At 44.8% G+C, this 16315-nt stretch overlaps 1 protein-coding gene across 4 annotated transcripts in view; it reads right to left on the reverse strand.

Annotated features, from left to right (window-relative positions):
- The window catches only part of shc1 (SHC (Src homology 2 domain containing) transforming protein 1), a 115607-nt gene extending 101486 nt beyond the window's left edge, over positions 1–14121 (reverse strand). The window contains exon 1 of one of the 4 annotated variants that reach the window (XM_063041896.1): positions 13994–14121. The gene's annotated coding sequence lies outside the window, so the exon portion shown is untranslated. Of the gene's footprint in view, positions 1–5351; positions 5585–9602; positions 9878–13993 lie in introns of those variants that run through there. The other 3 variants (XM_063041893.1, XM_063041897.1, XM_063041895.1) reach the window with 3 other exon arrangements.
- Positions 14122–16315: the final 2194 nt, after the last annotated feature.

A 16315-nucleotide genomic window follows, 5' to 3' on the forward strand; every position in this document is an offset into this window, starting at 1 on the left:
TGGGACATCTTTGATGCTGAATGCTGCCTTTTAGCAACAGTGCCTCCTGTAGACTCTAAAGCAAGGATGTGCAAGAGGCCTGAATGTCAGAGTACAGGGAGCAGGAGGAAGCTACAGAAATCATTTGTCACAGAAAGACAAGCTGGATTGCCTTTCTCTGCAGCTGACCCAGTGTGAGATGAGGAAATGCTGTGTGCTTGTCCTTATAGCAAGGTGGCTCCAGAACAACACCCCATGCACCATCAATCTTCAGGGCATGGCACTCAGGGGCTTGGGCTATTATTTTGTGACTATATGTGCTATAGTCCATAGATTTCCAATCTGCACCTTGTAAGGCATGAAAATGCCTGACGCAGGCCTTAAGGTCTGAGTCGACGTTCCCCATATGTGCTATCGTAACTACGTGTATGTGCTATGTGCAACTAGATGTACTGTGTTTTGCATCTCAGTCCCAGAGCAACAAAGTTCTGCTTAGCTTTATACGTATGATGGTTGAATGACAATTAAACTTGAACTTCCAACATACAGTGAAGTGTGTTGTTTGTACCAATGACCAATGGGCTGAGATGTGTCGAGAACAACCTGCAGCTGCTGCCCAGTATGAATAAATCCAAAGACTGAGTCTTGTAGGTACGCCCTTCCTTGGGTATGGAGGCAGAAGGTGCATTCAGTGCTCCAGAGGCAGTTTCACCAAGACTTATTTTCCCTTGCAGTCCAACTCCTTTGTAATATAGGCCAGCGCACCACTTGTGGACCATAGAATAATACAGGTAAGGAACAGGACGATGTTAATCTATGCAAATTCCATCTGCCCTGACATGGTCTATATCCCTCTATTTCCTATCTGTTCATGTGCCTGCCTAAATGTCTCTTGAACATTGCCATTGTGTCTACCACCTCCCCTGACAGAACATTCCAAGCACCTATAACTGTGCTTAAAAAAAAAATCTTGTCTCATTAATGCAAGCAGGCTTTTTCCACTGAGCTTAGTGAGACTGGAACTGGAGGTCAGGGTTAAGGATGAAAGGTGAAAGGGGAACCTGAGGAAGAACTTCACTCAGAGGGTGGTGAGAGCTTGGAATGAGCTGCCAGCAGATGTGGGATGAACTGCAACACTGAAGAGACGTTTGGATGTATATGGGTTGGAGCGTATGAGGGCTATGTTCCAGGAACAGGTCAATAGGACTTGGCAAAACAATAGTTTGACACAGACTAGATGGGCCAGAAGATCCGTTTCTGTGCTGTAGTGCACTATGACTAGGTTAATCTCCTTGAAACATTTCCCCCTCTCACCTTAAACCTATATCCTCCAGTATCTGATGTTGCTATCTGGGGGGAAAAAAAACACTCTGACCATCTGCTCTATCTATACCCCTTATACTGTTATGTCCTTACATCAGATCGCCCCTCACACTCCTATGTTCCACAATAGCTGTTGAATGACGAGGGCAGGAAATCCTAATCTCACAGTTATTGATAAGAACATAAGAAACAACTCATTTGAAAAGTGTAACATTGACCGAAGTTTGAATGGACCTTCAGTCAACAACAAATAGATTACTTTCTGGCAATGTGGGGCAATTAGAAAGCTGATTTTTCTACCTTTTTCCCAAGCAGAGAAATGCCCCAATGTACAAAGAATCTGCTGGAGGAACTCCAGAGGGTGACTGGGTAGCGTAGTGGTTAGCCTAACACTATTACAATCCCAGTAACCCCGGGTCAATTCCCACAGCTGTCTATAAGGAACTGATATGTTCTCCCTGTCACCGCGTGGGTTTCTTACATATTCCAAAGGCACACAGGTCTGCAGGTTAATTGGTCACATGGGTGTAATTGGGCAGTGCGAGCCCTTTGGGCTGGAAGGACCTGTTACTGTGTTGTAGCTGTAACTAAAACATACATAACTCAGCTGGTTGAGCAGCATCTGTGGGGGTGGATGAGGGAAGGTTAGATGTTTGTCAGTCCCGATGTAGGGTTATGACATAATGTCCACAATCCCTATCTTAGATCCACTGAGTTCTTCCAGCAGATTTTCTGCTGCTCCAGATTCTGCAGTCTCTTGCATCTCCAATATTCCTGCACAGACTGGGAGTTCCACACCACCGGCATTTTCAGAGAAGCCCAGGATGCAGCCATGCTAAGCGAACTAATTAAGTGTGACGGCATGGATAAACAACCAATTAACAAATTGCAAAGAGGAAACAATCCCATCAGATTAGCTGCAACTATTTGCCCACGACAGCCTCCATGCATCGTAGCCAAAACAGCATGAGGAAGTGTGTGCAAGCGAAGAATTAAACAAGGCTGGAAAAAAATGTGCCAGGATAGGGTCAGAAATCATGAGCTCTGATCAGGCCCAATGTTGGGTTTAATAACCCAAGTTACTAAAACTTTGTACTAACTGCTGAAAACACTACTCTGAACTGAAGTGTCTTGCAGAGAATCCTTCCCATCCCCATTCCGACATGCTGGACAATGGTCTCCACTACATGTGGCGAACCTCAGGTTGGAGAATTTGAATTTGAATCAACTTATTTAAATCTTACATTAACCTGAGGAAGTAAAACTTTTTGCATTATGACTCCGCCACAATGTAACAGATATGTGAATGCTTTTATAAATTATATGTAAATGGCTTGTAGAAAGAAGATGTCCTGTAGCCTGTTGATCCTGGCTTTAGTGTTGCGGTACTGTTTGCCAGACGGAAGCAGCTGAAACAGTTTATAGTTGGGGTGATCTTCCTTTACACACCTGCTGCTGTGAATGTCCTCAGTGGAGGAAAGTTCACATCCACAGATGCACTGGGCTGTCCGCACCACCCTCTGAAGTGTCCAGTGATCAAGGTTGGTGCATTTCCTGTGCCTCTCGGTGGTGCCTCTGTAGAAGGTCTTGAGGATCTGCAGGATCATGCCAAACTTCTTCAGTTGCCTGAGGTGGAAGAGACGCTGTTGCGCTATTTTGGCCACACAGCTAGTGTGAACAGTCCAGGTGAGATTTTGTGAAGTAACACCTCATGAACATCAATTTCTCTAACCTCAGATAATTTCTCCACCCCCCACTTTTCCATTTCCCATTCTGGTTATCTGCCCACCTCTTCACTTCTCCTCATCTGCCATCACCTCCCTCAGGTTCCCCTCCTCTTTCCGTTTCTCTCCTCTATTAGATTTCCTTCTTCAGCCCTTTATGTCTTCCAATGATCACCTCCCATCTTCTTATTTTATCCCTCCGCCCTCCCTCCCACCCACCCTTCCAGTAACAAGCACCTTAATATGGTAAGTTCCAATGTTCTACAACCAGGGGGGTACTCATTGAGTGTGTCACTGAGCTATATGAATTAAAGATAATTTTCACTGTCATAAAAGGTAGATAAGACTTGCTTCACTAATAAAAATGTATTTTCACAGGAAAAGTGAGATTGTATCTGATTAAGACTAGTAGATGTTTGACAAGCATACACAACATATCCACCAGGCAAATCCCTAAAAGGACAATAGCATTAGAGAGCATTCTGGATGAAAAGGAGAGGTGCATGCTCAATAGCTAAATGTTGCAAATGCACAGAAGGTCAGGCAGCATCTATGAAAAGGTGTTAGTGGTTTTTCTTCCCTGCTAACTTTTGCCAGGCATAAGTGTTTGCAGAACCTTTAATTTATTTATTTTAGATTTCCAACCTCTGCAGCTTTGCAACTTTCATTTACTTCCTTGCTGAGTCAAAGAAATTGGTCCTTCAGCCCATTACGTGCATTCCAAATGTTGCAGCCATTGTGTTTGTAGCCTTCTCTGCCTTGAAAAGTCAAGTGCTTGCCCGGATGCTTCTTAAATGTCATGAGTCTGTCTCCACTTCGCAGACAGCTCATTTCAGATTCCAACTACTCACTGTGCGAAAACAATCCCCTCTAAACTTCCAAATTCTTAGCTTAAAGCTATACCCTCTTTGACTACAGCACAATATGTGCCCCATCTACTCACCCTCAATTTTGTAAACTGCTAAATAAACATTCAAAGTACATTTATTAACAGAACATTTATACAGAAATCATCTTGGAGATTCACCCTCCCACGAAACATAGAAACATCATGGAACCTCTTCAAGAAACCATCAAATGTGCAAAAAAAAAACAAACTGCACAACCAGTAAAAAAGCAAGCAAACAACACATAGAATATCAAACATCGAACCAAGTTTAATCCAGTCAGGGGCTGCGCTGCTATTCAATACAGGCCGCAGGGCCATTCTTTGCCAAAATGCCCCAGTCTGCACCGATCACCCTGATCAAACTACTCAAAAGCAGCAAAAAAGAGTAACCAGGAAAAAAGAGAATCCAGGAACACATACAACATGAACCTCAAAGGCCCTCAAAACTAGTCCACAGTCACAAGCCTCGCCAATCAATCCAGGCAATGTGGATTTCACATGTTAATAAATAGAACCTTCAATGCTCACGCTGCAAAAATCACATCTATTATCTGTAACACTGGGTCTACAATCTAGACAACAATAATTAAAGTCAAAGTTGAGTTTATCGTCACATGCACAAGTACAATTTCAACATTTAAGAGAAATTTGGATAAGTACATGGACGAGAGAAATATGGAAGCCTATGGTCTCAGTGTGGGTCAATGGCACTAGGCAGAATAACATTCCAGCACATACTGGATGGGCTGAAGGACCTGTTTCTGTACCGTAACGCTCTATGACTCTATGTGTAATGAAAATCTTACTTGCAGTACCATCACAGGCAGATAGCATTTTATAAGCAACATTCACAGGAAATTTACAATATTAACCATAAATTAAACATTTTCAGAAGAAAGAATACAATGAAAACAAGTCCATCTTAGTGTAAAAGCTGGGGAAGGCACACTTCATGTCACATCTCTAAGCAATGAGAGCATTTCAAACATCCGCAGAGTGGGTTACAATAATTAGGAAGTAGTTGGGCATTACAAAAATTACCGAGCTACATTAACTGCTCTAAAATATAGGAATTAATACTGAAAAAAAATCAGAACACAAAGCCCAGCTGGCGTCAGAGTTGCGATACATTTACAAAGTTCACCTATAGAACGATGGAAATAGTCCCGTCTACTGTGGGACCAAACAACCCGGACAGATAACAAGAAATTACACTGAGAGCTGTCAAAAGCAGACAAGAGACAGGGCAAGAAGATGGGGGGGGGGGGTAATTATACAAATCGTCCGATCAAGTCCAAGCAACCGGCTCCTCGTATTTCTTTCACACATTCGATGCACAACCCCACCAAACTCCTCTCCAGTGAACTATTTCTGGCTGCAACTCCCACCCACGCTTTGGACTGTAAACCGCGTTGGCCCGCAGAGCCGACCCTTACCTGAGACCAGTCTTTGCTGAGGGGCAAATCACACCGGCAGAGGCTGTGCCTCGCAAACCGGAAAGGCGGAAGTGACCAACGTACAAACAAAACCTATCAAAACTTAGGGAGAGGCACCCTTCAGTCAGTCAGCAGCAATGCATTTCAAATGCCAAAGACAAAGCAATTGAGCAAACAGCAAGGTAAACACTGCCTTGAAGGTAGTCTGACTGCAGGTGCCTGTGGCCCCTGAAACATTAAAGGTCAGCCTACAGCCTTTGAGTGGTAGAGCACAGCAGCGCTCTCACCCGTCCTAAACCTGTTGCAGTTCTGGCCGCGTCTCTGGGTTACACACAGCACTCGAAGCAGGCGGCACACCGAGGAACACGACGTTGGGAGAGGGAAGGAACCGAGGGGCACGCGTGGAGGCTCGAAGAGGGGTTGAGCGCTTCTCAGGCAACAGAGCTCGCACACACACAGAAGTAGATGCAATAATGGTTACCCCGGTTTCCAGAGCCTTAAAACATCAGAGAGTAATTTTCAGATTCAGGTTTAATATCACTGGAATGGGCATTGAAATGTGTTGTTTTGCAGCAGCAGTCAGTGCAATACATAATAAAAACTATAAACTACAATAATAAATAAATTTGCATGTATATATACACACTAAATTTTATTAGTGACCAAATAGTTCATGGACCATTCAGAAATCTGATGGCGGAGGGGAAGAAGCTGCTCTTAAAATATTGATTGTATCTTCAGACCGTGAGCCTCCTCACTGATGGTAGGAAAGAGAAGAGGGCATGTCCTGGGTGATGGGGCTCCTTAAGGATGGATGCCACCTTTCTGAGGCATCGCCTTTTGAAGATGTCCTCAATGCTGGGGAGGTTAGTGCTCATGCTGGAGCTGGTAGTCTGCACTTTCTGCAGCTTTTTTCGGATCCTGTGCAGTGGTCCCTCCATATCAGACAGTGAATGCAGCAGTAATTTTTCTGCCATGGATGGATTTGTCTTTGCCACGACACCTTCCTATTCAAATTTATGTATCACATGTACATCACAACATACAGTGAAATGCATTGCTTGCATGAACAACTTCTAACACCAACTATCAACACACTTGCAGGATGTAGGCACTTATAGACACAGAAACAGGTCTTCCGTTTTTTTTCAAAGTACATTTATTATCAAAGTATACAAACACTATACAAAGCCTTCAGAATCATCTCCTTACAGGCAGCCACAAAACAAAGAAACCCAATAAAACCTATTAAAGACTATCAAACATCCAAAATGCAGGGAAAAAAAACAAATTGCACAAACAATCAAACTAAACAAGTAACATTCAGAAAGTGAGTCAGTCCACAGCAGCTTAACTAAGGAGCCTGTCAGTTGCAGGCCACAGCTTCAGTTCAACAGAGATGAGTAAACCTCTTCTAGCAGCAAGTTGAACGCCGGCCGGTTGCTTCCCTCCCCTCCCCTCCCTCCCCTCCAGCCTGATGCTAAAATTGGCCAAACCTCAGATCGCTTCTTGCTTTCAGACCTGGGCCTGCCACTTCAATACACTCTTGATACACAACATCTGTGCCGAATATGATGCTGAATTCAATTAAAACTTTCCTGTCTGCATATTAACCATACCCTTCCATTCCCCCCATATTGATATGTCCACTAGATTGCCTCTTGTGGAGGTTGATAGGTTCTTGGTTCGTGAGGGCATCAAAGGTTCAGGGAGAAGGCAGGAGAATGAGTTTGAGAGGGATAATAAATCAGCCATGATGGAATGGTGGAGCAGACTCGACAGACTGAATGGTCTAATTCTATCCTATCATATCTGCTTCCACTCCCACTCCTAGAAGATTGTTCCAGGTACTCACCATTCTGTGTAAATGTTTGCCCCACATCTCATTTAAACCTAATTGCCCACCCCAACAGCTCTTGGACGTTTCCCTCAGACAAGTATAACCACCTCCAAATGCTGTCCAAAGATGCAAGGATAAAAGATTCAGATGGCAATACACAAAAAAGCCAGGGGAATTTATGGGGTCAGGCAGCATCCATGGAGAGAAATGAACAGTTGATGTTTTGGGTCGACGCCCTTCATGAGGAAAGATTCAGGCTATTCCTTCATTGCAGGAGTGTTACTAGAGGTAACACACCAAATGGGGGGAGAACTCAGCACGTCAGACAGCATCTATGGAGGGGAATAAACAGTTGGGGTTTCCCACTGAGAACCTTCACATTCTCTGTTTACTCATCTCTATGATGCTCAGTATTTCCAGTATCTTCAGAATCTTCTGTTGTTCGGAGTACAGCCTCTCGGTTACATGCTCTTTCGCATGGATGTGAAAGATCCCATTTTCACGGGTAGTGGATACCTCCCAAAGCAGATGGTTGAGACATTAATGCACTGCTGTTTTGTGGGGGTTCGTAATTGGCATCACAACAAAAACACCTCAGTTACTTCAGTGGCTGTAAACCATTTCTGTCACTCTTGAGAAGCATCATAAGTGCACATCAGAATCAGGTCACTCCTAAACAACTTTTACCTCAGGGGATGAAACAAGAGCAGGTTATTCAATCTTCAAGGAAAGCTGCTGTTCCTTGTCCATCCCAAAACATCAGCCCAGTGGCTCCCATGGAAACAAAGAACATAGAATAGTACAGCACAGTACAGGCCCTTCAGCCCACAATGTTGTACTGACCCTCAAAGCAAAGCTCAAAGTACGTATATTACTAATCTAGAATCCCAAATCTGCACTCTAACCACTATGCTTTCACGCCACGGTCACTGGCGCACACGTTACAGGGAGAGAAACACGAACGAACTGGTAGCCAAGATCTGAAACCACTTCAATCCCCATCAGAGACAGTGCATGCTTCATGCAGACAAAAGCAGATTATTTGCAATCAGTGACTGCTGATGAGGCCTAACATCAGTCCACCAGAACAGGAGTGCTCCCAACCAGAGAGCACGTAAAGGCCTCAGACTTCAGCTGGAACTCAGGAGACAGCATCTGGCTCGTTGACAAGGCAATTACCAGGAATTACCCAGCACAGAAATAATCTCACTAACAACTTCCTGCTTCACAACTCTATAATCTTTCAAATAAACACACTTGCACAATAAAAAAAAACAGCTGAAAAGCTCTTTTAAATCTTCTACATTGGCTGTGACTCAGTAGCAGTCATTGGGATTTTCACTCCCAACGTCCGGGAAAGGTGCACAAGACTCTAAGGGACTTTTCCAATGCCAGCACAGGAGCGCAGATGCACAGCTGGAAGAGCTGCTCCAGTGGCCCAGGTTCAATACCAACATCTGGTAATTTTTTTGTGGAGTTTGCATGTTTTACCTGTGACCACATGTAACCCTGGATGAGTCACAGTCCCAGAGAGAGGTACGGCAGGCAAACAGGCTCTAAGGCTCACTGAGTCAACATTGACCATCTGCACTCATTCATACCAACCCCACATTAATCCCAATTTTATTCTCCCCATAGTCACATCAGCTCACCCACATACTAAAGATTAAAGATCCTGATCCTAGATTAACTTTATTTGTCACATGCACATCAAAACATACGGTGAAATGCAAGGCTTGCATCAAGTATGTGCTGTGTGCAGCCCACAAGTGTCGTCACGCTTCTGACACCAATATAGCATACTCACAACTATTTGCTTATTTAGAGACACAGCACAGTAACACGCCCTTCCAGCCCCACGAGTCCATGCTGCCCAATTACACCCATGCACCCTGGACATCTCTGGAATGTGGGAGGAAATTGTAGCACCCTGAGGAAACACACACAGTCACGGGGAGAACATACAAACTCCCTTACAGACAGCAGTGGGAAGGGAATTGAACCAGGTTGTTGGCACTGTAAAGTGTAATGCCAACCCTTCCCATTGCTGTTAATGCACTTCCTGCTTTCTACTCCCTCTCTAGCTATCATCTCCAGCTCCTTCATACCTCCCGTCTCTCCCCACACCACACCCCCATGCCCCCTTCCACTTCAGCTCATTCAGAGAGAAGTCATAAATGATCATTTTTGCCAGGAATGGATAGACACCATGGATTTGTGAAAGAAAGATCATGTTAAATCCCCAATCAGTAAACCTGCTGGAAAAGTCTGCAGGTCCACTGCCGGCCCTGAGACGGTCTGTCAGTGTATGTGAGTGCGTGGGTGGGAGGGAGGAATGTGGCTTGTTTTGCTGTTGTTCTGCTGAACATTATGAGCTTGCTGTGTAGGCAACAGAATCTGCGGCAACTCACGGACTTTTCTCAGCACATCCTTAGGTTGTGTTGGTTGTTAACCCCGAGGAAAAATCCAGAACTGGAGTCCCTAAAGCAGTCCTACGTTGAGTTTGATGCTGACTGGCAACTCCTGGTGCCAAGCTGTATCAGTCACTGTCATTCCTTTGAATTCATCAGCTGCATGGAAGGGGGGAGCCGGCTGCATGGGCAACAGCTTTCTCTCCATATCATATTGCCCTGGCTCGATTATCAACACAGACAGCTAGGACACAACATCCATGGTTAACCCCGACCTAACAGAAAAAATGCATTACACAGCATGTTGTACATATGATAAATAAATTAATCTGAATCTAGATCAAACGCTGGAGGAGGTAGGAAAGAGGTAGCATGGATGGATGTTACCAATGTCCCACAACAACAGCAAAGGGAAAGTGATAAATTCATTTAAATAGGACAATCAAAGTAAATTTGAGTAAAAGACACGAGCAGAGTTTGGCCATTAAGTCTGCTCCATCCATTCCATCATGGCCGATTTATTCTCCCCCTCAACCCCAGTCTCCTGCCTTCTCTGCATAACGTTTGACACCCTTACTAATCAATAACCTATCAACTTCTGCTTTAAATATACCCAATATATACCTCCACAGCTACCTGAGGCAACAAATTCCACAGGTTCACTACCCTCTGATTAAAGAAACTCATCATCTGTTCTAAATGGTTGTCCCTCTGTAACATGCTGTAAGGTTTCACTGCTAATGTAATGGTTTCTCTGTAGCAGCAATGTTTGGGTTATAACTAGAGATAACAGGGCTTTGGACTGTGGGCTATCCAATGAGAGGGATGTTATTCTTTCTTGTGAGTCTGGGAGCAGGGATTTTGCAGTCTTTTGTCAGGGAGAAGATGCGAATGGAGAGAGTTGGTGGACTTTGAGCGAGGGTCCGAGGCTCAGCTATGCTCCGAGGAGGTTGACGGGAAACCAGTGGACTGAACCGTGAGCTCCAACGTTGCTCATTAGACTGTTTCATGAGAATGGGCCCTTTTTTTTTTTTGTTTCTTTACTAACCATATAGTCAAATTAAGAATTACAAAGCTCAATCGTTTAATCGCATATTGCGTACTGTTTGTTATCTCGTGGTACTGATTTGTAACAGGGGACACATTGCGCAGCAGCTACCTAAACAAGATGTCTTAAGTTTGGCCAACCCGAGGGCTGTTTTACCCTAGATTAAGACACTAGCTGAACTAGGAGGATGGCCCTCTGGTCCAAGACTCACACACTACAGGAAACATCCACTCTTGTGTAGGCCTGCACATCTTTTCTTAAATAACAGGCCCAAAACTGCTCACAATACTGCAAGTGCGGTCCGACCAATGCCTTATAAAGCTTCAGCATTTGTATTCTAGTCCACTCAAAATGAATGCTAACATTGCATTTGCCTTCTTACAACTGACTCAATCTGCAAGTTAACCTTTAGGGAATCCTGCATAAGGGCTCCAAGTCCCTTTGCACCTCAGATTTTTTGAATTTTCTCCCCATTTAGGAAAAAGACTACTCCTTTATTCCTTCTACCAAAATGCATGAACATATAGTTCCCAACACCTGCCACTTCTTTGCCCATTCTCTCAATCTGTCCAAGTCCCCCGATTCTTCAACACAACTTTCCCCTCCGCCTATCTTTGCATCATCTGCAAGTCTGGCCACAAACCTTCAATGCCGTCATCCACATATAACATGAAAAGAAGCGGTCCCAACCACAACCCATGCAGAACAGTATTTGTCACTGGCAGCTTATCAGAAAAGCCCCCTTTATTTCCACTCTCTGCCCCCTGTCAGTCAGCCAATCTTCTTTTCTGTAATACCATGGGCCCTTATCTTGTGAAGAAGTCTCAAATGCGATACGTTGTCAAAGCCTTCAAAAATCCAAGCAAACAGCATCCACCAATTCTCCTTTTCCAATCCTGTCTGTTTATTTTCCCAAAGAATTCCAACAGGTAGGGAGTGTTAGCGTGTAGTGAGATTCTAATCTCCTTGCTTTTAACAGCGTTAATGTAAACACAAGGAACAAGACCCCAAATAAAAGATACCAAAAGTGAAGACAAATCAAATCTTTTGCCAGTGCACAAGTACAGTGAGGTACAGACACTTGCTTGCAGAAGCATCACAGGTAGGCAACACAGATAAAAATAAATGATACACAAATTGACAGTGACTGGAAATAAAGTTCCAGAGCACAGGAGGATGTTGAGTAGCAAAAGGAATTCAGACCAGATAACTGCAAGGTACTGCAGCAGGTCAGGGCCAACGTAGCAAGGACAGAGATAAGAAGCCTCAGATGTAGGAATATGAAGCGAAACCACAAACTACAGAGAGAACTCAGCAGGTCAGGCAGTCAATGCCTACACACTTTACTTGGACTGTTTTAAAAATGAAAGCGGGAAAAATCAAAAGAGAAGTTGTTCGGGTAACCACAAGTTCCACCAGACAGAGTAGAGCACGAGTAAAGGGGAACTAACTACATTTATGCTCTAGAAAGAAACACGAGAATCCCAAGGTCTTCCTGATGGGGAAGTGGAAGTTTGGGGACTTGATGTCCAATACGAAGACGAGACAGAGAGGAGCTGGGAATCAGAAGTTGTTCAATTGGTGGAGAGCATGCAAGGTGTACCGGATAAAGGTGGGAAGGGACTTAACTGGTGAAACAAGATAGAGTCGAGGTATGAAAGGCTAGGTTCAGTGGGGCAAGAGCAGGCAGATAAAAAGGGCGGTCCAAGTGTATTAAAACTCTGCCATGGACAGTTCCACCCCAGCTGTGAAAGGAGGAGGGTTGGGCATGGGGCTTACAACCCCATTCCATAAAAACCCAGAACTACAGAAGCTCAAAAAACTCATCCCTGGAAGAGGAAGGGTCTTCACCTAGATGATGTAAAGATGGGCTCTACTTGGGGGCAACTTGAAAGACTGGACATGGACAGAGGACTCAGCAGAGGTGATGGGCTGAAGTAAAGACGTATGAAGGATCAATATTATTCACCACACACCCCTACATGGATTAGGAATTTGCTGAGGTGGGTTGGACAGGACACGACATGCAACAAAAACAACATTCAACAATTATAAAGAATTATATAAAAAATAAACAGGTGTAAATGTGCATAAATACCAGTGTGTATATACAATGTAAACAGCTTTATAAAAATGGTTTAAAGTGTCTAAACTGTAATGTCTCATCCCAACACACTGACTGTCTTTCCCCTATACAAGTGCTGCCTGTCTGCTGAGTTCCTCCAGCAGTTAATTTGTTGCTCAAGTTACCAGGTTCTACAGTCACTTGAACCTTCACAGAAAAGGTGCTCAGAAAGCATGAGGTGTCATGCTTGTGACGAAGGGCTGTCTATGCTGGGTTTGGTTTTCATAAGGGAGACTAGGTACATAAACCTCTGAGTCACTGGCTTAGATAGTGTAAATATAACCTGTGATAATAAAACTGATTCCGGTTCACAGGAACACAAGAGGCTACAGACAAACAGTGGGACAGCCAGTTCCAACACCAGTACATCTCCCCCCACCACTAAGGGCATCTCAACAAGAGACGACACCTCAGGAAGGCGACAGTTATCGTTAGGGACCCCCGTCGTCTGGGCTGTGTACTAATCTCAGGTTAAGATGCAACGGCCTGAGGACCCACACCTTAAGGTTCAACAACAGCTTCTTCCCCACTGCCATCAGATTCTTGAGCACACTACAAAAACCCCAGCACTAGCTCCGACTATGTCCCTTTCTCCCTCAACTTCCTCTGTCATTATGTTTATTCTCAAAAAGTCAAACGTTGAGGTTATCATCATTCCTGCCACAGACAGATCACATAGAAAGGTAAAACTGGCTAAAGCACCAGAGCAATATCAAAGAAAAGACTATTTATTTCTCTGTTCTCCCCCAAACAGGGGCCAGTACTTACTACCAGAGCAAGCAGAGAGGGCAAGACCATAATTGATGTGGATAGCAACTTAAAAGCCAAGGCTCAAGGAGTGGGCAGTGGGATTAAAGTGCCTTTTTATACACCGTACAAGCTTCTACCATTCGTCATGAGTGCTCCTGAGCTACGTGTACCTCACCGGTTCTCCCGTCTCCTCCTCTATCCACATGTCAGCACCCCCCCCCAACCAAACGCTTTCCTCGCTGCTCTCTCCTCCCCCATTCCCTGCTTCAACTCCCAGTCCGGCTACAATGCGCTCTCACCTCTCTCCCCCTGCACTCCCCGTCCCACCTCACCGAGCTCTCCCCACACTGTCCCGGTCAACCCTCTGCTCCCCCTCTACTTCACCCATACCTCACCCCTACACCCCCCCACTCGGTTCGCCCCTCACCCTCACCCTCACCCTCACACCCTCCGACCTGCCCCACTCACCGACTCCGCCGCCCGCCGTTTAATCCACACTCTGAACCCTGACCCCGAGCTCGAGCCCAAGGGGTCAGCGCCCGCTTGGCCAACGGCTCGGCTTCGCTGCGTCACTTCCGCCTGCTCCTTCTGCTCCGGCTAGGGGGGCGGGGCCTACCCTCCTCGGCTCCTCCTCCTCCTCGCCACAGCAAGGGGCGGGACAACGTGGAGCGGCCGGGCTGGCCCGTGACGTCATGGATTGTTTAAAGCACCAGGTCCTCCCTGCAAAGTTCGAACTACATATAACGCAAGCTATCTTCAGGTTCATTTCTTTGCGGGCATTTACAGAAAAATAAATAGAAGTTTTCAAAAAACCCTATATAAACAAATACTGACAAACACAAAAGATAAACTTTTCAGATAAAAGCAATACTGAGAATCTCTTACTAGCTCTTCTTTCAGTTAGTCCCGACGAAGGGTCTCGGCCCGAAACGTTGACTGTACCTCTTCCTATAGATGCTGCCTGGCCTGCTGCGTTCACCAGCAACTTTGATGTGTGTTACTGAGAATGAGAGTTGAATTAGAATCAACAATAGTTGTGTCCTTGAAAGTGAGTAGAATCAGTTCAGGGTGGTGGCGATTGCAGTTATCTACGCTTATTTAAGAGCCTGATTGTTGGAGGTTAATAACTGTTCCTGAACCTGGTGTTGTGGGACCTTAGGCTTCTGTACCTTCTGCCTGATGGTAGTGGTGAGAAGGGAACATGGCCTGGGTGGGAGCGTTATTCACGATGGATGCTGCTTTCTTGTGGCAGCGTTCCATGTAAATATACTCAATGGCGGACTGGGCAGTTGATGCACCTTCAATTACTCCAAAAGACTGAAGTAGGGTAAATACCGAAAGGCTTTTATTTGCAGTAAAATGTGACCTCCATCATACTGAGTGTCTGCCCCTGGACTGAAGAGGAGGAGCAATGGCGCAATCGTCTTTATTCAGGGTTCTGTGGGAGGAGCCACAGGAGCAGTCAGCAGAGAGGCGTGTCCAGACAGGTAACCCAGCTACAACATATATATATGGTTTACCACAGCAGTACCCACCACTGTCGATAGTCTTTTCTGTTCCTGGGCATTGGCGTTTCCATACCTGGTCATGTTGCAATCAGCTAGGACTGGAAAGGAAAAGGGAAGAAAGCAGAATAATAGCGCATTTACCAATGTTGTATTCCATCTGCCAGACCTTGGCCCACTCACTTAACCTATCTATATCCCTCTGCAGACTCTCCACATCCTCTGTACAATTTGCTTTTCCACTCAGTTCAGTGTCATCAGCAAATTTTGCTACGTTACACTCAGTCCCCTCTTCCAAATCATCAATGTAAATGGTAAACAGCTGCGGGCCCAGCACCGACCCCTGCGGCACCCCACTCACCACTGACTGCCAACTGGAGAAACACCCATTTATACCAACTCTCTGCCATCTATTGGTTAACCAATCCACTATCCATGCTAATACACTTCCTCCGACTCCATGCATCTGTATCTTATTTATAAGTCTCTTGTGCAGCACCTTATCAAACGCCTTCTGGAAATCCAAGTATACGACATCCACCTGTTCCCCTCTATCCACTGCACTCATTATGTCCTCAAAGAACTCCAGTGAGTTTATTACACAGGACCTGCCCTTTCTGAATCCATGCTGCGTCTGTCTAATGGAACCACTCCTTTCTAAATATTTTGCTATTTCTTCCTTAATGACAGCTTCAAGCATTTTCCTGACTACAGATGTTAAACTAACTGGCCTATAGTTGCCCATCTTTTGCCTACATATCTTTTTAAAAAGTGGTGTGACATTTGCTGTCTTCCAATCTGCCAGGAGCTGCCCAGAGTCTAGTGAATTTTGGTACATGATTACCAACGCATCTACTATAACCTCCGCCAATTCTCTCAGCACCCTGGGATGCATCTCATCAGGACCAGGGAACTTATCTACCTTCAGGCCCTCTAGTTAGCTCATCACTATCTCTTTAGTCACAGTGATTTTATTGAGGTCCTCACCTCCCATTTCATCATTCTTTTGCATATTAGATGTGTCCTCCACTGTGAAGCCTGACACAAAATAGTCGTTCAATGCCTCAGCCATTTCATTATCACCCATTATCAATTTCCCCTTCTTGTCTTCCAAGGGACCTACGTTGACTTTAGCCACCCTCTTCTGCTTTATATATTTATAAAAACTAATGCTATCTGTTTTTATATTTTGTGCTAATTTACTTTAATACTCTATCTTCTCTTTCCTTATTTCTTGTTTAGTTGTTCTTTGTTGCTTTTTAAAGTTTTCCCAATCCTCCAGTCT

This window comes from Mobula hypostoma, chromosome 2 (assembly GCF_963921235.1).
Source record: "Mobula hypostoma chromosome 2, sMobHyp1.1, whole genome shotgun sequence".
NCBI classification, from domain to species: domain Eukaryota; kingdom Metazoa; phylum Chordata; class Chondrichthyes; order Myliobatiformes; family Myliobatidae; genus Mobula; species Mobula hypostoma.